The sequence below is a fragment of the Triticum aestivum genome, chromosome 5A (genome assembly GCF_018294505.1).
Source record: "Triticum aestivum cultivar Chinese Spring chromosome 5A, IWGSC CS RefSeq v2.1, whole genome shotgun sequence".
NCBI lineage: Eukaryota > Viridiplantae > Streptophyta > Magnoliopsida > Poales > Poaceae > Triticum > Triticum aestivum.
Genome location: NC_057806.1, coordinates 26,229,133 through 26,255,857, shown reverse-complemented (window position 1 = coordinate 26,255,857; position 26,725 = coordinate 26,229,133). Strand labels below are relative to the sequence as shown.

The 26,725-nt window shown below is 45.2% G+C and overlaps 1 long non-coding RNA gene across 1 annotated transcript; it reads left to right on the top strand.

The window, feature by feature from the left end:
• Positions 1 to 224: 224 nt before the first annotated feature.
• Positions 225 to 3,239, top strand: LOC123106404 (uncharacterized). Its single transcript, XR_006451320.1, has 3 exons — positions 225 to 838; positions 1,689 to 2,000; positions 2,710 to 3,239. It is a non-coding gene; the product is annotated as an uncharacterized lncRNA (long non-coding RNA).
• Positions 3,240 to 26,725: the final 23,486 nt, after the last annotated feature.

The following is a 26,725-nucleotide window of genomic DNA, read 5'->3' as shown; positions in this document are numbered from 1 at the left end:
CTTGATAGTCTTCATTTTATTCGATTTTTTTCGTCTCAACCTTCCATCTTCATTTGGTTTTTTTCCCCACCATCCCACTATCCTACGATTTCGCGCCTCCCACCATCCCACCGTCGTACGATTTTTTTCGTCTTTGCACCTCCTCCCTGGATCTACCCCTCCCGACCGCTCTCTCCCCCCTCTTCACGCGATGCACTCCCGGCCCTCTCATCTCCTCCTCTGTCCCCCGCTCAGCCACCTCCACCACCCCCACCCTTCTCTCCATCGCCGGATCTGCTGCAGATCATCAAGGTTCCACGACGCGTGCGTGCTCATCAAGGAAGCGTCTCGTGGATCTGCGCTCGTGCGGCCACGACGGAAGGGGCTCGAGGTGGCCGCCTGCCGCCGCCGAAGACCAAGCCCCCACCTTGTCCAGAATTGCATCCTACGCCATGTTCCAGTGAGGAAGGAGGAGCGGCACAGATAGGGTCCTCACCCAGCCATGCGGTCGACCACTACGACGCAGCCGTGCGGTGGGCAGGTGCGGTGTTGCGGCAGCGAGGTGGGGGCGGCGGCGTTCGCTCGTGCAGATCATAGCTGGGGTGGCCCCGATCTGGACTCGACAGTCCTCTTTGACTGCAGCCGGAGCTAGATGGGGCATGGCGCTGGTCTTGGCCGAGATCCGCCGCTGCCCATCGTCTTCACCGTCCGTCAGTCCTTTGCTCCCCTGATCCCGCTACCCTCCATGGCGTCGTCTCCTGCGAAGGTCGCCATTCATCCTCGAAGATCGCCGGCCTCCCTTGCGCGGGATCGCCGCGATTGTCCACCAGGAAAGACATCATCGCTGCTGTCGTGCTAGGTAGCTGACCACCTCCTCTTTAATCTTTTTTTGTAATTGTACGGTGTACCGCATGGCATATTGATAATTGTTTCTCCTCCATCCACGCTCGCCTCAACACCGCTACCATAATATTTGGTAATTAGTCAATTTGCTCGAGGAGGCTAGCTGGGCGAATTATTGTACAGATTATGTATGGAGCAGGCTGCAGGGACAGTGTCCACCACCTCTATACACTAGGATTCCTCTCATAATATATTTCGAGTGATTCGCATAAGGCCATCGGCCCATACCTCGCCAAGGTAATCAGTAATCACGGCCGCCTCGACGCTGGTGGTGACAGATCCTAATCCTTCCCAAGCATCAGTAAAGATTGATGTGGTCTGTTTATTAAGTTGTATGTGTTTCCTTTACCTACATTTTTGTCTCCTTTTAGTTTACGGTATTGATGTGTGAATCAAGTTCAGAATCTTAGACGATGTTGTGAGTGGTGTAGCCCAAGCTTGGTTTATTCATTTGTCTTTCTTAATTCTGTTATTGATATTCTTTGCATCGTGGACGACCTTACGGATAGTTATATATACCTCACCAAACACAAATGGATGAGAATATCAACTAAGGAATACAAAAGTTGAAGGCCCATGATAGACAACAATGATGTATCTTTTAGGTTATTGCAGGTCATGTTTTTTTTCTTCTTTGGATATTTTTAGATATCTTGAGGCTTTTGCATCTTTCTATGTGCGATCTATGGCGCTCAAGGTCATGCTGACCGTTGTCATCATTATGTGATTTCAGTTTATATATAATTCAGTGAGAGGCTTTATCCATGATGAAGATAAAGTGTTGATGAGCGGTATGTGTTTCGCAGGTCTGATCCTATTGCCTTGGTAGTTGGAGCGGCATCGTGGCATTGCTTGTGGTGGTGGTGGTCGGCGAGCACCTGGAGCCGCTGTACTTGCTAGAACCATTTAACAGGAGCAGCAACATGCAATGGGAACACAACCTCGATTTCGAGGTGGTTCTGTGCATGTGCTCTAATAAGTCGATGTGCTCTGCGAACTTGCCCACTGTCTCCAGGACAACTAAGGCATGCGCCCCCGACTGAGAGCCGCCCCTCCTTATCCCTCTACTCTCACCGCCGCAGTGCCCAGCCGCACCCACTATGTTCTACAATATTGCGGTGAGTTTTTAATCACCCCTGCCCAATTTATCTTCATTTTTTTTTCAGAGATGCAACAAATTTCATCCAAATTATTATGAATGGGGAGTAGAGATTAATTTTTTTGGAGATTCAAAATGGTATCCTATAGTGATGACCGGTATCAATGCTTTAATCACATTCTGCACATAGTATTTCTCTTCTGCTCGAAATAGAGTGAAACCCTTTTGCTATTAAGTGATGTGATCAAAGTAATTTTGTACTCCCCTAAAAAGGTTTGTACCTGAATTAATGTACTTATGAAAAATATCTACTCTTTGAAGTATTTAAAGCAATACAAAATTAAGAACTGAGCTTAAAAAAATGAAGTTATGTTCATGGATTTGATGACCAAATACTAATGAAAATGAACATAGATTACAGACCTGGAACATTCCAACATTCCTTCGAGCTAGGGGATTTCATAATCGAACCAACGGAAAGCAAGGTGGGGATGAAAGCTATAGGGACGTAGGGAGTAAATCAAATCAAGTGTTCCCTTTTTCTGTACTGCAATTGTGGTTATATTGTTGGTGTATAAATTCGCACAGAAACTGCATTTGCTATACCCTATATCTGAGCTAACATCATTTGCTTTCCAATTGCAGCTTTAGATCATGCGTTTATGTCAAGTTTCATTTTTTCTTAATCCCAGTTTTGTGCTAATTATCTTTTGTTCTTTGATGGGCAGTTGTATTGCCGGCTGATGCATCCATGTGCTAATCTGCCGGCAGAATTGAGGGAGGGCGGCCAGCTGCCTGGCGGGTGCACCGGCGAGCACAACGTGGAAGAGCCTAAAAGTCCGTCCGCTACCAGCTTATTCGCGGATTCTTTGATCATCGTGTTGCTCCGTGCAACGGCTAGCTGGTGTAGGCACTGTGCATAAGTAGTATTTCTCATGTTTATTGTATCGATCAACAGATTGACTGTCAGGTCCTTCCCTACAGAATCTTTAGAAAGAAAAAAAACTACAAGAGAAGTACATATGAAAATACTGCAGACTGCAATTAACATCTCTTTTGCCAGTTTGGTATAACTTTTGTGGTTGTTTTATTATCCATTGAGACCCATGTTTGATCACCATAGTTACATAGAGGAGCAGACCATTGATATGTACAGTATCATTACTATTTTAACAGACATGAGTTACATTGTCATCTTTTCATGAAGAAATGATTAGTGTGAAGAAAAGCCAATTTTAAAAAATAGTGACAGTTCAACATCATAAGGATGCCAAATTGACATAAGTTTATGATTGTTTGTCAGAAAGAAATTTATACATGTGGTTTTTATATCTGTGTGAGTGTATCTCTCCAGATCTATTTGTAGTAAAACTGACTTTGGTGTCGTGGTTTTTCTCATATTTTAGTGCTAAGTACTACCGTGAGGACCTTGGAAGGAGGTTTATTTATTTATTAATATGTGTAGGTGACCACGAGCAGGATGACCACTCAGCGTTTGATACTGTCAAATCCTTCTACCACAGAAAGGTATGAGGCATGCTTAGCAAGGATGAGCACTCGGCGTTTGCTATTGTCAAATCCTTCTAACACAGCAAGGTCTGCCAACGTTATATATTTTCTTAATTAACAAGGAGTTAAGAAGATATTGAGCATGGTAAAAGACATTGTTTTGGACAAATATTATGAGAATAAATTATTTGGTTTTTCCCTTGGGTTTAAATAATAGTACTTCAAATTTTTAGGTCTATAATTAAAGAAAACTTAATTTATGCAGTTGTGTTGTTCACTTTCCATCTACTTGGTTGAATAGAATCATGTTTCATCTACTCAGTGAATGGCTTGCTTGTTCACGTGAATGCTTTCCATCTACTTGGAAAACTGCCAGGAGCCATCACTGAATCTCTATCTGAAAATTACTGAAGATTTGGACACTTGTACGTTCATCCACAACTCCATACCTCTTCGCTGCGGCCATTGATTGTGTAACCGACTGTGTAACCGTCCATCTCTGATCCTAGGGTCCTCATATCTTCTTGCTTTGTTGTTCTGTTTCTGGGATATATGAGCTGTGTAAGCCAGAGGGTAGGAATATGTAATCTCTTGTATTTGGGTTGAACCCTAGGCGCTCCATGTTCTGGCTGGCATAAAGAGGAGGTTTGGATTGTGGCCAACAGTTACCATGCCAATTTTTGGCGTTGACTGCAGTCATGGGCTAGCGTTTCGTTTGGATTGAAGCCCAAGTTTTGGAGCCTTGCCAATATTTTGGTCGTAGTTACCGATTCCTTCGGGCTGCTGTACCCAGGCGCTGGCAAAACATGGGCGGGCAAATACTATGCCAAAATATTGGTGTGCCCTTGATTTGGCGGGGCTGACCTGGGCGTAAACCAAACATCCCCGAACTTCCTTATAATCTTGTAAGTTCTAGCGAGAAGCATTCATCTAACTGAGCCTCCCTTGTTTCTAAGTGTTTCATCTCCGAATCTCTCTATGTTCCGTGAATTCTCTAGCCAAAGCTTGTCAATCGGTATCTGGACGAGTTCTCTATGTTCTCTATATTTGGGGAGCCCGGACTATCCAGATGGATGAATTTTGGGGAGCCCGTTGGGCGTCCATTTGATGTCTGAGCACGCCCGAACATACGTGGAAGAAATAAGTTTCGACCTTCAGGACGACCTTATTCATTTATTTGATTTATTTATATGTCTTGTAGCTCGTAGCAATGCACGGGCATTCTACTAGTTATTAATAAGAGATTACCTATAAGACTGGCCATAGTTTTGCTTCGTGTGGCTGGGAAACGGTCGGTGCGCCGATTTACTCACTTGGCATGCATGGCTAGCTTCACCAGTTAAAGTGATTTCTCTCGCTTTAACTTGGAGACCATTGTGCTATAGGTACATATCTTTACGCTTAGTGGAGATGAGGAAAAACTTGTACTCATGTGTTATCTGATATACGTGCAACATGTGCTCCTTAGAATTAACATCGTGTCTCCGCAGAGGTTTTGCTTGTAATATACTGAATATAACATTTTTTATTAACAATATCGAGTTCATAGCACTATCTATTAAATATAGAATGCAATATAAAATCCATAACTTTAAATAAAATTCAGGATTACATATTAAATCTATAATTATATAGTAAAATATTAAGAACAATACCAAAAAATATGCTAATCTTTTTAGCAAAAATATTAAACATTTTTCAGCATACACATGAACCATTTTTCATCATTTAAAATTGCAAGCATTTAAATAATCCCATACATTATATTATTATTACTACTACTATTATTATTATTTTCATTATTGTCAGTATTATAATTATAAGCACCTTTGACACTTTGCCGTTGGAGGGGAAAGAATGGTGCGGAGTTGGCAGCGGCAAAACATCGCCACTCGCCTTCTCATGCATGGTGCTGGTGGTGGTTGTGCTGCACAACTCCGTCTCGTGCGGCAAAATTGCTTTGGGGGTGTCGCCTTTCCCCTCATGTGTGGAAGGGCGAGTGGTGACGGCTGGCATCTCATCGAGGCAGTCAGCGGTGGCCATCGGCTCCTTGGGTAGGGGTTGGCGACATGCAGCGCCTCGTCAGTGTCATAGGAAACAACCATGCGAGAGTGCCTGCGGTTGTCAGATGCGGCGGGAGATTGGGTGCGGGGTCGTGGTGATCACATGGTGACCGACGATAGTTAATTATTGCATTTGTACGTAAGGTGCACACATTTCTGACCAAAGCAAGCTATATAGAAGAAGCATACTAGGATAAATGTATACGAAAGAAAGGTAACTTCAAATCTGCATACAAATTCAAGCCAACAATGTTTCGTTCCATTACCTAGATTGGTCACAAAGTCAACTGGTTACATCAAGGACTTGCTTAGGCTCAAAGATTCACCCACACATGCACACAATAGTTCAATAACCCGTATGTGTCTGTCGTAGGAAACTGCAGGTTTAACTCAAAGAAGACACCTGTGCCAAAGAATCTAGATCAACCAAGAATAATTTTACAGAACTATAAGCATAGTCTCTAGACCTTTAGGCAGCTCACATAATTACGCGTGCATCAACAAGTTCAATTCTACTCCCAATCTTGCTACAAACCGGATAGCAAACAGGCGTTTTACCCTTTTTTTATTTGCAACAAGTGCGTTTTACGCTCCGTCCAGTGCTTGCTTGTAGTACATAAATGACTTTTTTCTCAGTTACCTACTTTATTTACTTACACCCTTTAGCTTAGGACTAGATTAATTAGGATGTAGTGAACTATGTTATGCACGCCATTTTACGGTTTGCTGCCCGGTTGGAGATTTGCTAAAGTTCTAGTAAAATTACTAGTGCTTGACGGAGATTCAAAGAATACTAGAATAATCTCTAAGCGTAGTAGCTGCAGAACTTAGTAAAGAGACAAAGATAAAGAGACTATTGTGTGCATGCATAGTATAGAAAGCTTAACGAGTACTACGTAGCAAGGAATACTAACATTGCATGGAGTCTTGCACCCACTCAGAGCGTCGGCTGACTTGTGTAATCATCATGTTCATGCTGGTCAGAGTCGTGGGTATACGACATCGTGACAGTCGTCCTCTGCCTTGGCCAAAACGGTCGATGGCGGCAGGTTGGAGTCACGGGTATATGATGCCGTGATGGTCATCACCGGCTTTGGTCCAAACGCCCGGTGGCGGAAGCTGATGCATCTTCCACACGCCGGGGCATTGATACGCCTGGTGGCACAGGGTGTCCACCACCTGATTGCTTTCTCGGTACACATGTTGTACTTCGTACTCCCGGAAGCGGGCTAGGAGCTGACGGATCTTAGAGTGCATGGCGCTTGAGATACGTGTGTGCTCTGACCTCTCGATCCACATTCATCATCCTACTATTAAAGATGAGATTCTTTCTTGCTAGTAAATTCCTATGTCATTGCCCTATACAGGTGGTTGTCACTTTCCCGGTGCTGATCAGTGGCAGCGCCGCTCAACTAGCGGGAGGAATTCCGGCTCTACGCCAAGCTCGCCAATTAACTCACCGGCGTCAATGGTGATGGACAGAGCCGGTTCAAAGTATTTTTGGGCCTCGGCTGATGTAAAACAAATGTTTTTCATACTAGACTTTTATACTTATTTTAAACTATATGTACCATATTAATTATAGGTGTAATTATTTTTTTATTAATTAGTCACATAAGAATGTTTTCAAATAATAGTTATATTATTCATTCATATACAGTTGTAACGTATATCATTGGAAATTTTAATTCTAAAAATGAAAATTTTATGATGTACAATTTTTTCTTTATTGTTAAAATATTTTTTCTAATATTTCATAAACGATGTAGAGTATACACATTTGCATGTCTATGCGTGTGTTCATATATCTTTTAGTATTATTGATATTATGGTAGAGATTTCGCACACTAAGAAATAGTTTAGTAGGCAGTCATATTCCTAGAAACTTCTAGGGCATAGAAATTGTGACTTGCAAATTGGGTTCGGTAATAGAATCGTCAAAGAATAAAAAATGTTGTTGATTGTACTTTTACGAATGATTCGGTTACCTAACATGGTCATCCAGATTCACTTGTTTGATTTGATGCAAATGAGATGTCCTACACGTTTACCAAATTAAAAATTGTGCATTGCTTTAAACATTGAAATCTAGTTATCATAATTGATACTAAGACAACCATTGTAGAGAGAGACTACTGTATTTGAACTCAACTCACTAGTCATGATGGTTTGCCTATGCCTGGTATAACATATTAGAATGTGGTGTGAACTTACGCTTTCACATATAGTGCTTACTAGTATAAGTTCTAGTTGGGGCCCTCACCTATTGAGGCCCGGGGCGGTCATCCCTTTTGCTCGGCCTATGGGCCGACCCTGTGAGGACCTGGTGAGGGAGGCCTCTCCGTTGGACGTGTTGCCCATTTCTGGCACGATCCAATCACGCACTCTCGAAATAGGCTTTCGCCCCGCTTTATAGATAAAGCAAAGATCCATACAACCAACATCTAGATAAGCCATAAAGGCGGCGGCTGGGGCAAGAGCACAATTATACCCAAAGAGAAACACAAGAGAAAAGAAAAAAAGGCCACTTAGTGGCTGTCGACGAGAGGTGATAAGATGACGAAAGCCGACGTGCCAAAGCCATGATCGCATCCAGTATGATGCCTAGACGATCACGGTCATGCTGCCTAGTATCCATTGCTGCAGAAAAGCAAGGAATTTGAACAAAGAGTCAGACGCCTGCCTCGGGAACACCCTCTCAATCACCATTTTATTTGCTGTCATCCAAAGAGTCCATGGCATGGCCGCAAAGATCAGCCAGAATATGCGATGGTGTCGTCCTCGTAGGGTAGCCCTGGCTTGAAGGAAGTCCGCGAAATCCAGGGCCTCCCAGTCGGGCCCTAGTGCCTCACGGACGAACAACCAAAGGACACGAGCCGCCGTGCACGAGAGTATGTTATGGGCCATAGTGTCAGAGACCACGCATAAAGGGCAGAGGCCATAACCCGGGCCCTGTCGCTTGAGAACCTCGATCCCTGAAGGGAGGCGATTTCTAAGAAGCTGCCAAACGAAGATCTTTATCTTCAGGGGCATGGGGGCCTTGCACAAGTGACCTAGCCAAGGGATAGTGGAGAGGCGGCCTAAAGCTGTGTATGCGGATTTGATGGAAAACTCACCCCGAAGGTGGGATCCTCCATGATACAGTGTCCAAATAATCCGGCAACACTGGCAGCAAAGCTACCAATAGTCTAGTCCATTCGGCATTCTCTGCCTGCCCAAACATCCGGCAGAACCGGATATCCCACTGCCCCGATCGGGGTCGTGATACGTCTTCAACGTATCTATAATTTTTGATTGTTCCATGCTATTATATTATCTATTTCGGATGTTTTATATGCATTTATATGCTATTTTATATTATTTTTGGGACTAACCTATTAACCTAGATCCTAGTGCCAGTTCCTGTTTTTCCCTGTTTTTGAGTTTCGCAGAAATTGAATACCAAAGGAGTCCAAACGGAATAAAACATTCGCGATGATTTTTCTTGGACCAGAAGACAACCAGGAGACTTGGAGATGAAGTCATAAGAGCCACGAGGCAGCCACAAGGACGCAGGGCACGCCTAGGGGGATAGGGCGCGCCCCCACCCTTGTGGGCTCCTCGTGCACTTCCTGACCTAGTTCTTGTGCCTATATATTCCCATATATCCCCAAACCAACAGAGGCATCCATGGAAACACTTTTCCACCGCCGCAACCTTCGATACCCGTGAGATCCCATCTAGGGACCTTTTCCGGCACCCTGCCGGAGGGGGATTCGATCATGGAGGGCTTCTACATCAACTCTATTGCCCTTCCGATGAAGCGTGAGTAGTTTACCACAGACCTATGGGTCCATAGCTCATATCTAGATGGCTTCTTCTCTCTCTTTGATTCTCAATACCATGTTCTCCTTGATGTTCTTGGAGATCTATTCAATGTAATACTTTTTTGTGGTGTGTTTGCCGAGATCCGATGAATTGTGGATTTATGATCAACTTATCTATGAATATTCTCTGAATTCTTTTATGCATGATTTGATATCTTTGTAATTCTCTTGGAACTATCGGTTCGGTTTGGCCAACTAGATTGGTTTTTCTTGCAGTAGGAGAAGTGCTTAGCTTTAGGTTCAATCTTGCGGTGTCCTTTCCCAGTGACAGTAGGGGCAGCAAGGCACATATTGTATTATTGCCATCGAGGATAAAAAGATGGGGTTTTTGTTGGGAACGTAGTATTTCAAAAAATTGACCTACGATCACGCAAGATCTACCTAGGAGAAGCATAGTGATGGTACCTGCAACTACGTTGGTATTTCCCCGGAGAGGGAGGGATGATGTAGCACAGCGACGGTAGGTATTTCCCTCAGTTATGATACCAAGGTATCAAACTAGTAGGAGAACCAAGCAACACAACGTAAACAACACCTGCACACAAACAACAACACCTCGCAACCGACGAGTTAAAGGGGTTGTCAATCCCTTCCGGGGTACGGCGCCTCAAGATAGGCAAGCAGACGTGAGGTAAATTGTAGTAGATTGATAGATCGAATGCCAAATAAAATAAATAAAGATAAACCACGAAAGATATTTTTGTATTTTTTGGTTTAATAGATCTGACTAAAAATGCAAAGGAAAAGTAGATCGCAAGGCAAATATACGAGAAGGAAGACCCGGGGGCCGTAGGTTTCACTAGTGGCTTCTCTCAAGAAAAATAGCAAACAACGGGTAAACAAATTACTGTTGAGCAATTGATAGAACTTCAAATACTCATGATGATATCCAGGCAATGATCATTACATAGGCATCATGTCCAAGATTAGACCAACTCCTGCATGCATCTACTACTATTACTCCACACATCGACCACTATCCAACATGCATCTAGTGTATTAAGTTCATGGAAAAATGGAGTAATGCAATAAGAATGATGACATGATGTAGACAAGAGATCCGTTTATCTATATGGCGGTAGATATAGATCTCGTCTTTTTATCCTTAGTAGCAACGATGCATACATGTCGTTTCCCTTTCTGTCACTAGGATCAAGCACCATAAGATCGAACCCACTACCGGGCACCTCTTCCCATTGCAAGATAAATAGATGAAGTTGGCCAAACAAAACCCAAATATCGGAGAATACGAGGCTATTAGAGATCATGCATATAAGAGATCAAAGAAACTCAAATGAGTTTCATGGATATAAAAAGATATAAATGATCAGAAACTCGAAGTTCATCAGATCCCAACAAACACACCGCAAAAGAGTTACATCATATGGATCTCCAAGAGACCATTGTATTGAAAATTCAGTGAGAGAGAGAAAGCCATCTAGCTACTAACTACGGACCCGGAGGTCTACAAAGAACTACTCAAGCATCATCGGAGAGGCACCAATGGAAGTGATGAACCCCTCCGTGATGGTGTCTAGATTGGATTTGGTGGTTCTGGACTCTACGGCAGCTGGAAGAATATTGTGGTACCACGGCTCAGAGTGACCGATTTACCTTGTATTGCCGACCTAGAGATCATGTCTTCTGGCAACACACAACATCTTGGTACAGAAATCACTGCTTTATTGAAACTAGCGGAAGCATAGAGTGGCATTACAACAAGTTGCGAGGCCAAGCGGCACACTCGGTGCGGCTAAACAATATGTACATTATTTAGTAGACATAAAGGGGCCTCGAACATGACATCTACACGGCAGCGGAACAACGACGTAGCCGGACTTCATAGCACAGGGACACCGATGTGGACACAGTCTAGACACGATAGCTCTCCGATCTAGTTAGACTTTCCTGAAATCTGGCATAACACGCCAGGTCAGTACATTGAATGTACTTGCAAGATCACATCAAACAGAACCATAATGACAAACAACATCATGACATTTAATCAAGTTAAATGCAAACAACCACATGCTACTCATGCAGTGAAACCAAGCTTGTGCATCAAGTCACACGGACTCCCTTACCAACCGGTTGCCTCGCAACCGAACAGTGCTCACGAGAAAGCACGGATGGAACCATACTTGGTCCAACAGGTTACCTTGTAACCAAACCGTGATCGCTCCCGGATCACAGATAAAACCACAACAGTCAGCCTCACTGACTTCATCATCATCTAACCCGTGCAATGCAAGTTGATTAGTGTGCAAGTTTCATTAATAACAGTTGATCCATGGTGTGACTTACTTATGAACTGGGCCCTTATCCATGGGCGCGGGTATCGATAGATTAATACACTCTGCAGAGGTAGCGCACTTTACCCACCACTAGTAGAAAACAGGGCTTTGGTCCAGGCCGGGTCAGCCCATTAGTCCCGGTTCAGTCCAAAACTGGGACCAATGTGGGCATTGGTCCCGGTTCGTGAGCCCAGGGGGCCGGCCGGGCCACGTGGGCCATTGGTCCCGGTTCATCTGGACCTTTTGGTCCCGGTTGGTGGGATGAACCGGGACCAATGGGCCTCGCTCCTGGCCCACCACCATTGGTCCCGGTTGGTGGCTTGAACCGGGACCAAAGGCTCCCCTTTAGTCCCAGCTCATGTCACCAACCGGGACCAATGAGGTGCCTATATATACCCCTCGCTCGTGAGCAGAGCACCCCAGTGCTCTGTTTTTCTCTGGCCGAGGGGGAGAGGGCTTGGTGGTTCTCTAGCTCACCTCCTATGCACACAAGGTGTTCGATGGAATGCCCGAGCCACACTACTTAAGCTTTCTCCTCTCCAAGCTTGACCTCCAAGCTCCATTTTCCATAATATTTGTCTAGGTTTAGCGGTCCGTCACGCCCCGTCCCCGTCTTCACCGCCGTCGATCACCCGCGCCGAGCTCATCGCCGGCACCACCGTGGTGAGCCTCTTGTTCTTATCTTCTTTCTGAAAGGAAAAATATTATTACTTGTATGTTTACATAGATACTTGTATTATTTTCTTACTTTTATTATTGCATCTTATATAGTGCGATGGTTTTGGTATCCGCCCCCGTCGGCCCTCATCCTGTCTATGATTCGGATGTGGTATATATATTATCTTTATAACTATTGGTTCATTTATTGTTTATGAAAATTATGCCGACCAACATGACATAGATTTTATTTATGTAGGATGTATGTGAATCGGAAATGCCAACCGACCCTATTGTCGAGAGGTTAAATTTAGTTGAAGAAGAAAACAATTTGTTGAAGGAAAAAATAAAAAAAATTGAGGAGGAGAAGATGATATTGGAGTTGCATGTTGCGGATGTCATCGATGATCACAAGATCAAGATGGATGCAATGCGCTTGAAGATTATAAAGATTAGAAAATATGCCATTCATACCGAGGCTTGGTATCATTATGCCGTTGGATCAATTGTTACCTTGGTTGCGATTATGATCGCATTTGTTTTCGCATTGAAATGTTTTACATAGTTTCAATGTATGGTTTAATTAGTTAGATGCTCTGGAGAGCTATATGTTGTTAGATGAGAACTATGTATGCACTTTGGTTTTAATGTGATGATGAACTTCTATTAATTTGGACACTTAATTATATATAATGCACGCAGATGAACCGGCAATGGATGTACGGTGACAGACACACCCGCGAGTACATTAAGGGCGTGCATGAGTTTCTCGATGCGGCTGAGGCAAACAAGCAGAATGGTTTTATGTGTTGTCCATGCACTGAATGTGGGAATACGAGGTCTTACTCTAACCGGAAAATCCTTCACTCCCACCTGCTTTACAAGGGTTTCATGCCACACTATAATGTTTGGACGAGGCACGGAGAAATAGGGGTTATGATGGAAGACGGCGAAGAAGAAGAGTACGATGACAACTATGTGCCCCTGAATACGGTGATGCTGCAACGGGGGGAGCTGGTGAAGATCAAGAGGAACCAGACGATGTGCCCAATGATGCTGCAACGGGTGAAGCTGCTGAAGATCAAGAGGAACCAGACGATGTGCCCGATGATGATGATCTCCGCCGGGTCATTGTTGATGCAAGGACGCAATGCGAAAGTCAAAAGGAGAAGCTGAAGTTCGATCGCATGTTAGAGGATCACAAAAAAGGGTTATACCCCAATTGCGAAGATGGCAACACAAAGCTCGGTACCGTACTGGAATTGCTGCAGTGGAAGGCAGAGAATGCTGTGGCTGACAAAGGATTTGAGAAGCTACTGAAAATATTGAAGAAGAAGCTTCCAAAGGATAACGAATTGCCCGACAGTACATACGCAACAAAGAAGGTCGTATGCCCTCTAGGATTGGAGGTGGAGAAGATACATGCATGACCTAATGACTGCATCCTCTTCCGCAGTGCATACAAGGATCTGAACGCATGCCCGGTATGCGGTGCATTGCGGTATAAGATCAGACGAGATGACCCTGGTGATGTTGACGGCGAGCCCCCCAGGAAGAGGGTTCCTGCGAAGGTGATGTGGTATGCTCCTATAATACCATGGTTGAAACGTCTGTTCAGAAACGAAGAGCATGCCAAGTTGATGCGATGGCACAGTGAGAACCGAAAGAAAGATGGGAAGTTGAGAGCACCCACTGACGGGTCGTAGTGGAGAAAAATCGAGAGAAAGTACTGGGATGAGTTTGCAAAGGACCCAAGGAATGTATGATTTTCTTTAAGCGCGGATGGCATTAATCCTTTCGGGGAGCAGAGTAGCAATCACAACACCTGACCCGTGACTCTATGTATGTATAACCTTCCTCCTTGGATGTGCATGAAGCGGAAGTTCATTATGATGCCAGTTCTCATCCAAGGCCCTAAGCAACCCGGCAACGAAATGGATGTGTACGTAAGGCCATTAGTTGAAGAACTTTTACAGCTGTGGAATGGAAACGGTGTACGTACGTGGGATGAGCACAGACAGGAGGAATTTAACCTTAAGGCGTTGCTGTTCGTGACCATTAACGATTGGCCCGCTCTCAGTAACCTTTCAGGACAGACAAACAAAGGATACCACGCATGCACACACTGATTAGATGACACTGAAAGTATATACCTGGACAAATGCAGGAAGAATGTGTACCTGGGCCATCGTCGATTTCTTCCGACCAACCATCAATGTCGAAAGAAAGGCAAGCATTTCAAAGGCGAGGCAGATCACCGGAAGAAGCCCGCCATGTGCACCGGTGATCACGTGCTTGCTATGGTCAATGATTTACACTACGTAATCTTTGGAAAGGGTCCCGGTGGACTAGCTGTTCCGAATGACGCTGAGGGACACGCACCCATGTGGAAGAAGAAATCTATATTTTGGGACCTACCCTACTGGAAAGACCTAGAGGTCCGCTCCTCAATCGACGTGATGCACGTGACGAAGAACCTTTGCGTGAACCTGCTAGGCTTCTTGGGCGTGTATGGGAAGACAAAAGATACACCTGAGGCACGGGAGGACCTGCAACGTTTGCACGAAAAAGACGACATGCCTCCGAAGCAGTATAAAGGTCCTGCCAGCTACGCTCTTACGAAAGAAGAGAAAGAAATCTTCTTTGAATGCCTGCTCAGTATGAAGGTCATGACTGGCTTCTCGTCGAATATAAAGGGAATAATAAATATGCCAGAGAAAAAGTTTCAGAACCTAAAGTCTCATGACTGCCACGTGATTATGACGCAACTACTTCCGGTTGCATTGAGGGGGCTTCTACCGGAAAACGTCCGATTAGCCATTGTGAAGCTATGTGCATTCCTCAATACAATCTCTCAGAAGGTGATCGATCCAAAAATTGTACCAAGGCTAAGGAGTGATGTGGCGCAATGTCTTGTCAGTTTCGAGCTGGTGTTCCCACCATCCTTCTTCAATATCATGACGCACGTCTTAGTTCATCTAGTCGACGAGATTGTCATCCTGGGGCCCGTATTTCTACACAATATGTTACCCTTTGAGAGGTTCATGGGAGTCCTAAAGAAATATGTCCGTAACTACGCTAGGACAGAAGGAAGCATCTCCATGGGCCATCAAACAGAGGATGTTATCGGGTTTTGTGTTGACTTCATTCCTGGCCTTAAGAAGATAGGTCTCCCTAAATCGCGGTATGAGGGGAGACTGACTGGAAAAGGCACTCTTGCAAGAGACTCAATAATATGCAGGGACGGATATTCTTGGTCTCAAGCACACTACACAGTTCTACAGAACTCTACCTTGGTGACCCCGTATGTCGATGAACACAAGAACAGTCTGCGCTCCAAACACCCGGAGCAGTGCGACGACTGGATTACATGTGAACACATCAGGACTTTCGGCAGTTGGTTGGAAACAAGTCTTAGAGGTGACAACACTGTTTGTGATGAGTTGTACTTGTTGTCCAGGGGACCATCTTTGACTGTATTGACTTACAAAGGATACGAGATAAATGGGAATACATTTTACACGATCGCCCAAGATTAAAAGAGCACCAACCAAAATAGCGGTGTCCGCTTTGATGCAGCAACCGAGAACGGAAAGGACACATATTATGGTTACATAGTGGACATATGGGAACTTGACTACGGACCTGATTTTAAGGTCCCTTTGTTTAAGTGCAAATGGGTCAATCTGTTAGGCGGCGGGGTACAGGTAGACCCACAGTACAGAATGATAACAGTGGATCTAAAAAATCTTGGGTACACTGATGAACCGTTCGTCCTAGCCAATGATGTGGCACAGGTTATCTATGTGAAGGACATGTCTACCAAACCGAGAAAAAGAAAAGATAAGGAAGCGAATACATCATACGATGAGCCAAAGCGCCACATAGTTCTTTCAGGAAAAAGGGACATCCTGGGAGTGGACGGCAAGACAGACATGTCTGAAGATTATGAAAATTTTCATGAAATTCCTCCCTTCAATGTCAAGGCTGACCCAAGCATCCTGATAAACAATGAAGATTATCCATGGTTACGGCGCAATAAGCAAAGGACACAAGCGAAGAAAAAGTGAAGACTTTCTCCCGCAACTATTATGATGATACCATGCCAACTTTGTAACACACGAACATGCTACCATTGTCCGTTTTGTACATGCACATGCTATGTGGGTGAAATTATGATACCATCCCAACTTTCAACTTTTTCAGAGTTCATTTGAAATGCTTTCATGTCTTATGGTTCGACCCTCGTAATACCATGACCATTAGTCCCTGGCCCATGCCAACTTTCAACTTTCAACTTTCTAAAATTAATGGCACTAACAGAAAGTTTATAATTTTGCTCCTCGCCCCTGGCCCATGACCATTAGTCCCGGTTTGTGCCACAAACCGGGACTAAAGGGTTGGTCCTCATTGCGGGTAGAGTTTAGTCCCACCTCGCCAACCGAAGGGGGCTCACACCGGTTTATAAGCCCTTCCCTCTCTGCCTTGTTGAGCTCCTCTCAAAGTGAAAATAGATGCCCTAATAGAGAAAAGTTTAACCTAAATTTATAGTGAATTTCTCTGAAATTCATAGAAATTTACTAGGAATTTAGGTTGAATTTTCTCTATAAGCGCATCTATTCTCATTTTTTTAGTAAGTTAATCACAAACTTGTTATTCAAACAATTTTCAAAGAATTCAAATTTTAACTATTCAAATTTGAAAACTAATGGCACTAACAGAAAGTTTATAATTTTTCTAAAACTAATGGCACTAACAGAAAGTTTATAATTTTGCTAACCTAAAAGCAAACAGAATTAAAAATTAAAGCGAAAAACAAAAGAAAATAAATAATGCAAAAAACAAATAAAAAAAACAGGAAAAAATATTTTGATAGTAAAGTTAATCATAAAATAAAATAAATAAAGCAACAAAGAAAACAAAAAAACTAAAAAAGTGTTTTCAAATTTGAAAACTAATGGCACTAACAGAAAGTTTATAATTTTTCTTAAACTAAAAGCAAAAAGAATAAAAAAATAAAGCAAAAAACAACAACAACAACAACAACAACAACAACAAAGCCTTTAGTCCCAAGCAAGTTGGGGTAGGCTAGAGGTGAAACCCATAAGATCTCGCAACCAACTCATGGCTCTGGCACATGGATAGCAAGCTTCCATGCACCCCTGTCCATAGCTAGCTCTTTGGTGATACCCCAATCCTTCAGGTCTCTCTTAACTGACTCCTCCCATGTCAAATTCGGTCTACCCCGCCCTCTCTTGACATTCTCCGCACGCTTTAGCCATCCGCTATGCACTGGAGCTTCTGGAGGCCTGCGTTGGATATGCCCAAACCATCTCAGACGATGTTGGACAAGCTTCTCTTCAATTGGTGCTACCCCAACTCTATCTCGTATATCATCATTCCGGACTCGATCCTTCCTCGTGTGGCCACACATCCATCTCAACATACGCATCTCCGCCACACCTAACTGTTGAACATGTCGCCTTTTAGTCGGCCAACACTCAGCGCCATACAACATTGCGGGTCGAACCGCCGTCCTGTAGAACTTGCCTTTTAGCTTTTGTGGCACTCTCTTGTCACAGAGAATGCCAGAAGCTTGGCGCCACTTCATCCATCCGGCTTTGATCCGATGGTTCACATCTTCATCAATACCCCCATCCTCCTGCAGCATTGACCCCAAATACCGAAAGGTGTCCTTCCGAGGTACCACCTGACCATCAAGGCTAACCTCCTCCTCCTCACACCTAGTAGTACTAAAACCGCACATCATGTACTCGGTTTTAGTCCTACTAAGCCTAAACCCTTTCGATTCCAAGGTTTGTCTCCATAACTCTAACTTCCTATTTACCCCCGCCCGACTATCGTCAACTAGCACCACATCATCCGCAAAGAGCATACACCATGGGATATCTCCTTGTATATCCCTTGTGACCTCATCCATCACCAATGCAAAAAGATAAGGGCTCAAAGCTGACCCCTGATGCAGTCCTATCTTAATCGGGAAGTCATCAGTGTCGACATCACTTGTTCGAACACTTGTCACAACATTATCGTACATGTCCTTGATGAGGGTAATGTACTTTGCTGGGACTTTGTGTTTCCTCCAAGGCCCACCACATGACATTCGCGGTATCTTATCATAGGCCTTCTCCAAGTCAATGAACACCATATGCAAGTCCTTCTTTTGCTCCCTATATCTCTCCATAAGCTGTCGTACCAAGAAAATGGCTTCCATGGTCGACCTCCCAGGCATGAAACCAAACTGATTTTTGGTCACGCTTGTCATTCTTCTTAAGCGGTGCTCAATGACTCTCTCCCATAGCTTCATTGTATGGCTCATCAGCTTAATTCCACGGTAATTAGTACAACTCTGAACATCCCCCTTGTTCTTGAAGATTGGTACTAATATACTCCGTCTCCATTCTTCTGGCATCTTGTTTGCCCGAAAAATGAGGTTGAAAAGCTTGGTTAGCCATACTATCGCTATGTCCCCGAGACCTTTCCACACCTCAATGGGGATACAATCCGGGCCCATCGCCTTGCCTCCCTTCATCCTTTTTAAAGCCTCCTTGACCTCAGACTCCTGGATTCGACGCACAAAACGCATGCTGGTCTCATCAAAGAGTCGTCCAGTTCAATGGTAGAGCTTTCATTCTCCCCATTGAACAGCTTGTCGAAGTACTCCCGCCATCTATGCTTAATCTCCTCGTCCTTCACCAAGAGTTGGCCTGCTCCGTCCTTGATGCATTTGACTTGGCCAATATCCCTCGTCTTCCTCTCTCGGATCTTGGCCATCTTATAGATGTCCCTTTCGCCTTCCTTCATGCCTAACCGTTGGTAGAGATCCTCATACGCCCGACCCCTTGCTTCACCAACAGCTCGCTTTGCGGCCTTCTTCGCCATCTTGTACTTCTCTATGTTGTCTGCACTCCTATCCAGGTATAGGCGTCTAAAGCAATCTTTCTTCTCTTTAATCGCCTTCTGGACATCATCATTCCACCACCAGGTATCCTTATCTTCGCTTCTCCTTCCCCTGGACACTGCAAACTCCTCTGAGGCCACCTTACGAATGCAAGTCGCCATCTTCATCCACACATTGTCCGCATCCCCTCCTTCCTCCCAAGGGCCCTCCTTAATGACCCTCTCCTTGAACGCCTGAGCTACCTCCCCCTTGAGCTTCCACCACTTCGTTCTAGCGACTTTAGCACGCTTATCCCGCTGGACACGAATCCGAAAGCGGAAGTCAGCAACCACCAGCTTATGCTGGGGTACAACACTCTCTCCAGGTATCACCTTACAGTCTAGGCACGCACGCCTATCTTCCCTTCTCGAGAGGATGAAATCAATCTGGCTAGAGTGTTGGCCAATACTAAAAGTCACCAGATGTGATTCTCTCTTTCTAAAGAGGGTGTTAGCTACAATCATGTTGTAGGCTAGAGCAAAGCTTAAGACATCGTCTCCTTCTTGATTCCTGATGCCATAGCCAAAGCCCCCATGCGCCCCTTCAAAACCTGTGTTAGATGTACCCACGTGGCCATTGAGGTCTCCTCCTATGAAGAGCTTCTCACCAATCGGTACACTCCTAACCATGTCTTCCAGGCCTTCCCAGAACTCCCTCTTGGTGTTCTCATTGTGGCCTACTTGCGGGGCATACGCGCTGATAACATTGAGAACCAAGTCCTCAACTACCAGCTTGACCAGGATAATCCGGTCCCCACGTCTCTTGACGTCTACCACTCCATACTTGAGGCTCTTGTTGATCAAGATGCCTACGCCATTTCTGTTTGCAGCCGTCCCCGTGTACCACAGCTTGAAGCCGGTATCCTCCACCTCCTTCGCCTTCTGTCCTCTCCATTTGGTTTCTTGGACGCAAAGGATATCAACACCTCTCCTCACCGCTGCATCAACTAGCTCCCGAAGCTTCCCTGTCAGAGACCCTACGTTCCAGCTACCTAAGCGAATCCTCCTAGGCTCGGCTAGCTTCCTTACCCTTCGCACTCGTCGAGTCAAATGCGAAGACCCTTGCTCATTTTCCACTACATCCGGGCGCCGATGTAGCGCGCCACTAAGGATGCGACGACCCGATCCTCGCTCACTTGCCATCGTATCCGGATCAAGATACGGCGCGCCACCTGGGGGGTGACGGCCTGGCCCTTGCCCATTTTCCACCACACCCGGGTTCCGATGTGGCGCGTCGCTGAGAGGGTTACGCCCCAACGAAAATCTTTTGGGTTTCATCTCCATAAGAGTGGCTGAGTTTTTACGTTGGCTCGCCAAGCCTATCACAACCCTCCTCCTTTACCCGGGCTTGGGACCGGCTATGTTGAGACAACATAGGCGGAGTTAGAAAAATAAAGCAAAAAACAAAAGAAAATAAATAATGCAGAAAACAAAACAAAAAAACTGGAAAAAAAATAGCAACAATAAGTATTTTGTTGTAAGTAGAAACAAAATAAAATAAATAAAGCAACAGAAAGTTTATAATTTTGCTGACATAAAAGCAAAAAGAATTAAAAAATAAAGCAAAAAACAAAAGAAAATAAATAATACAGAAAACAAAACAAAAAACTGGAAAAAAATAAAAATAGCAACAATAAGTATTTTGTTGTAAGTAGAAACAAAATAAAATAAATAAAGCAACAAAGAAAACAAAAAACCAAAAAAACAAAAAAAGTGCCACCTGCTGGGCACCCACGGCCTGAATACGACTAGAAACCCTACCATGGGCCAGGATTCAGGCCCGCGGGAGGCCCAGTAGGCACACAGGCACCCATTGCACGGTTAGGCCCGAAAGCCTGCTTTAGAGAGGAGCTCGAGAGTGAAGGCGCACCGCACCTTATAAACAGGTGCGGCTCCCTCTCAACTAGCGAGGTGGGACTAAACATTTGGGCACGGGGCAGCATAAGGCCTTTGGTCCCGGTTGGTGGCACCAACCGGGACTAAAGGGGGCATTGGTCACGGTTCGTGGCACCAACCATGACCAATGCCCCCCTTTAGTCCCGGTTGGTGCCACCAACCGGGACCAAAGGCCGCCGCTTCCCGCCCTTTGGGCTGCTGAAAATTGGCCTTTGGTCCCGGTTGGTGGCGCCAACCGGGACTAAAGGGGGCCATTGGTCCCGGTTGGTTCCACGAACTAGGACCAATGCTCTCAGTATATAAGAAAACACTTGTGAAATTTTCATTAAGTTCCTCATTCTCCCGCTGCCCCGCCGCCCCCTGCCCCGTCGCCCGTGCCCGTCGCTGCCGCCGTCATCGCCGCCCCCGTCGCTGCGCACCACCCCGCACCGTCGCCGTCCGCCTCACCGCACCGCCCCGCTCCACTGCTGCCCCGACCTCGCCGCCTCGACGCCACCGCTGCCCCGCGTCGCCCCGACGCCGTCCCTGCCCCACGCGCCACCGCCTTTGCCTCAGGCCGGCCCCGACCCCTCCTTGCGCCCGTCGTCGCTATCGTTCCGGGGAAGCACCACGCCGGCTCCCGCGACCCGTTCATCCCCGAGGCCGTTCACCGGCCGCCACACCGATTCCGGCCGGCGACCTCGACCCCTCCCCGCGCTGTGAGCCCCTGCCTCCTCCCCTTTCCTTCTCACTGCCGTCCTCGCAATACACATCAGAGCTGCGGTAAATGTCTGGGGGAGTCAAGACCAGTGTTGATGTCAATCTGGTTTTTAGCTTGTTAAAGCTCTTCTCGCATTCCTCAGTCCATTCAAACTTCTTGTCTTTCTTTAGAAGTTCTGTCATTGGCTTGGCAATTTTGGAGAATCCTTCGGTAGTACCCGGCTAATCCAAGGAAACTTTGGACTTGGGTTACAATCGTGGGTGCTTCCCAATCAAGCACATCTTTCACTTTGCTAGGATCCACTGCAATACCTTCTACTGAAATAACATGCCCCAGGATTCTAACTTGTTTGAGCCAAAACTCACACTTGCTGAATTTTGCATACAACTGATGGTCATGGAGTCTTTGTAGGACTGCTCGGAGGTGTTCTGCGTGTTCTTTGTTACTCTTGCAGTAAATGAGAATATCGATAAAAACCACCACAAACTTGTCCAAGAATTCCATGAACACCTTATTCATCATATGCATGAAGAAGGTGGGGGAATTTGTGAGGCCGAAGGACATCATCGTATATTTATAGAGACCGTACCGAGTAGTGAATGTGGCCTTAGGAATATCTTCCTTCTTGATTTTTAGTTGATGATATATGGTCCTTAAATCAACCTTGGAAATACTTTTGCACCAATGAGCTGATCGAACAAGTTATCAATCCTTGGTAACGGGTATTTGTTCTTGATGGTGATATCGTTCAACTGACGATAGTCAATGCACATCATGAGACCACTGTCTTTCTTGTCCACAAATATTGCAGGTGATCCCCATGGTGATGAACTGGGGCGGATATATCCTTTCTGTAGCATTTCAGCCAACTACTTCTTTAAATCCATGAGTTCGTAGGAAGGCATGCGATAATACTTTTTGTACAACGGTGCAGTTCCCGACACAAGATCAATTGCAAACTCAAGCTCTCGGTCCGGTGGCATGCCTGGCAATTCTTCTGGGAATACATCTGGAAACTCACTGACCACAGGAATTAATCCCAACTCGTTTGCCACAGCGGTGAAGACCATTTCATTCTTGGGTATACTCCTGCGAGCATAGAATTTTGTAGTACGCCCTTCCTGATTTGTCAAGGTGACCTCTCGAGTTGCACAGTTTATGCATACTTGATATTGAGTCAACCACTTCATTCCCAAAATAACGTCCAATGCAGCTTGGCAGACTCGATTACCATCAAAGTGGTTGGAAAACGGACCCCCTTGATATCAATTTCCAAATTTCGGCAGACCAATTTGCTTTTGAGCACGGATCCCAGGGACTGAACCAGCATACTTTTCCCCAAAAGAGAGCAAGGAAATTTGTTTTGGGCAACGAAACTTCGAGAAACAAAAGAGTGGGAAGCCCCAGAGTCGAATAAAATTATTACGGGTATGCTATTAACAGGGAACATACCAACACTACAAAAAAAATACACTTCCGTGATGATACGTGTTTGTCATAGTAGGTCGCATTTTTTGTCATGCATGTACATCCATGACAATTTTATGACAGAATCAAGATAGTCATACCTGTGATGTCGTAGAAGTGTTCCATGACATTACCAAAATTATCATCACGGAACTGTCCACTTCCATGACGATAAATCGCCCGTCATAGAAGTGCTTTCGTCAAGGGTGACCGACATGTGGCATCCACCGCAACGAAAGCCGTTAAGCTATCGGGTCCGGTTTTGGATCCGATAACCCACTAAGAACCCCGACCAATGGGGATTTTCCACGTGTAAAATCATCATTGGCTGGAGGAAACACGTGTCGTCTCACCGTTGGGACAGATGTCATCCACTCATTGGACAGAAGGCGCCTATGATACGTCGACACATGGCACGGCCCAACTGAGGCCCATTCCTGTGAAAAGGCCGACTCGTTTGACTTGGTCAAAAGGTGGCAGGCCGGCCCACGGAAAGCTTGTTAACGACCTGTTCGCATATAGCCCATTTACATCCCGCTAACCCAGGGCCTGTTACGACCTATCTGAATTAGGCCCAATAGCATCATCTGGGCCGTCCAATATGATTCCAACCCATTTTAAGTTCTGGCCCATGTATGGCCCATGACGTCTTTCGGCCCAGATGAGGCCCTTTGTAACTCTTGGCCCATTAACGGCCCGTGGTGAAACTGGTCCGTAATGAACAGTGTATCACTTTATACCCATTAACGGCTCATTAATCCATTGGGCCGTTTGCAACCCATGTTATCTTTCGGCCTTCTCAGGGCCCATTTATTCTTGGGCTCATTTCCAGCATTCGGTTACTTATGGCCCATTACTGCCATTTTCTGCTTGTGGGCCAAATTCAGCCTGTGGTTACAGTCAGCTCGTTTGTGGCCCGTTAATACGTTGGGTCGTTTTCATAGCGTCATCAAATACGGCCTATTAACGACGACCTGTTATGGTCGGCCCATGAACGAACGACTCCAACTCTAGCCCGTTTACGGCCATAATGTGGTCTGTTTTTGGCCCATGTTTGGACAATCGATCATACGGCCTGTCTAAGGCCCATTGATGATACGACCCGTAGAAGGCCCATTGTTTCTACGACCCGTAGAAGGCCCATTGTTTCTACGGCCCGTAGGAAGCCCAGTGTCACTATAGTAAATATGTAGCCCATGGCCTGTTAAAGGCGGGAAACAACTATAGGATTAGACCTGCTAATGGCCCAAGATGATTATAGGTTGATACGTCTCCAACGTATCTATAATTTTTGATTGCTCCATGCTACTGTTTTGGACATTATTGGGCTTTATTATCCACTTTTATATTATTTTTGGGACTAACCTATTAACCGGAGGCCTAGCCCAGAATTGATGTTTTTTCCTATTTTAGAGTTTCGAAGAAAAGGAATATCAAACAGAGTCCAAACGGAATGAAACCTTCGGGAACGTGATTTTATCACCGAACATGATCGAGGAGACTTGGACCCTACGTCAAGAAACAAAGGAGGAGGCCACGAGGTAGGGGGCGCGCCAACCCCCCAGGCGCGCCCTCCACCCTCGTGGGCCCCTATTGCTCCACCGACGTACTCCTTCCTCCTATATATACCTACGTACCCCCAAATGATCAGATACGGAGCTAAAACCCTAATTCCACCGCCGCAACTTTCTGTATCCACGAGATCCCATCTTGGGGCCTGTTCCGGAGCTCCGCCGGAGGGAGTATCCATCACGGAGGGCTTCTACATCATCACCATAGCCCCTTTTATATTATTTTTGGGACTAACCTATTAACCGGAGGCCCAGCCCAGAATTGCTATTTTTTTTCCTATTTTAGAGTTTCAAAGAAAAGGAATATCAAACAGAGTCCAAACGGAATGAAACCTTCGGGAACGTGATTTTCTCACCGAACATGATCCAGGAGACTTGGACCCTACGTCAAGAAACAAAGGAGGAGGCCACGAGGTAGGGGGCTCGCCTACCCCCCCAGGCGTGCCCTCCACCCTCATGGGCCCCCTGTTGCTCCACCGATGTACTCCTTCCTCCTATATATACCTACGTACCCCCAAATGATCAGATACGGAGCCAAAACCCTAATTCCACTGCCGCAACTTTCTGTATCCACGAGATCCCATCTTGGGGCCTGTTCCGGAGCTCCGCCGGAGGGAGTATCCATCACGGAGGGCTTCTACATCATCACCATAGCCCCTCCGATGAAGTGTGAGTAGTTTACCTCAGACCTACGAGTCCATAATTATTAGCTAGATGGCTTCTTCTCTCTTTTTGGATCTCAATACAATGTCCCCCCCTCTCTTGTGGAGATCTATTCGATGTAATCTTCTTTTTGTGGTGTGTTTGTTGAGACCGATGAATTGTGGGTTTATGATCAAGTCTATCTATGAAAAATATTTGAATCTTCTCTGAATTCTTTTATGTATGATTGGTTATCTTTGCAAGTCTCTTCGAATTATCAGTTTGGTTTGGCCTACTAGATTGATCTTTCTTGCAATGGGAGAAGTGCTTAGCTTTGGGTTCAATCTTGCGGTGTCCTTTCCTAATGACAGTAGGGTTAGCAAGGCACGTATTGTATTGTTGCCATCGAGGATAACAAGATGGGGTTTTCATCAAATTGCATGAGTTTATCCCTCTACATCATGTCATCCTGCTTAAGGCGTTACTCTGTTTTCATGAACTTAATACTCTAGATGCATGCTGGATAGCGGACGATGAGTGGAGTAATAGTAGTAGATGCAGGCAGGAGTCAGTCTACTCGTCTCAGACGTGATGCCTATATACATGAACATACCTAGATATTCTCATAACTATGCTCAATTCTGTCAATTGCTCAACAGTAATTCGTTCACCCACCGTAAAATACCTATGCTCTTGAGAGAAGCCACTAGTGAAACCTATGGCCCCCGGGTCTATCTTCATCATATTAATCTTCCAATACTTAGTAATTTCCTTTGCTTTTTTACTTTGCTTTTATTTTACTTTGCATCTTTATCATAAAAATACCAAAAATATTATCTTATCATATCTATCAGATCTCACTCCCGTAAGTGGCCGTGTAGGGATTGACAACCCCTTATCGCGTTGGTTGCGAGGATTTATTTGTTTTGTGTAGGTGCGAGGGACTCACGCGTAGCCTCCTACTGGATTGATACCTTGGTTCTCAAAAACTGAGGGAAATACTTATGCTACTTTACTGCATCATCCCTTCCTCTTCAGAGAAAACCAACATAGTGCTCAAGAGGTAGCATAGGCCCACGTTTTGGCCCATATGAGTAACGAGCCGGCCTGAAGACCGAC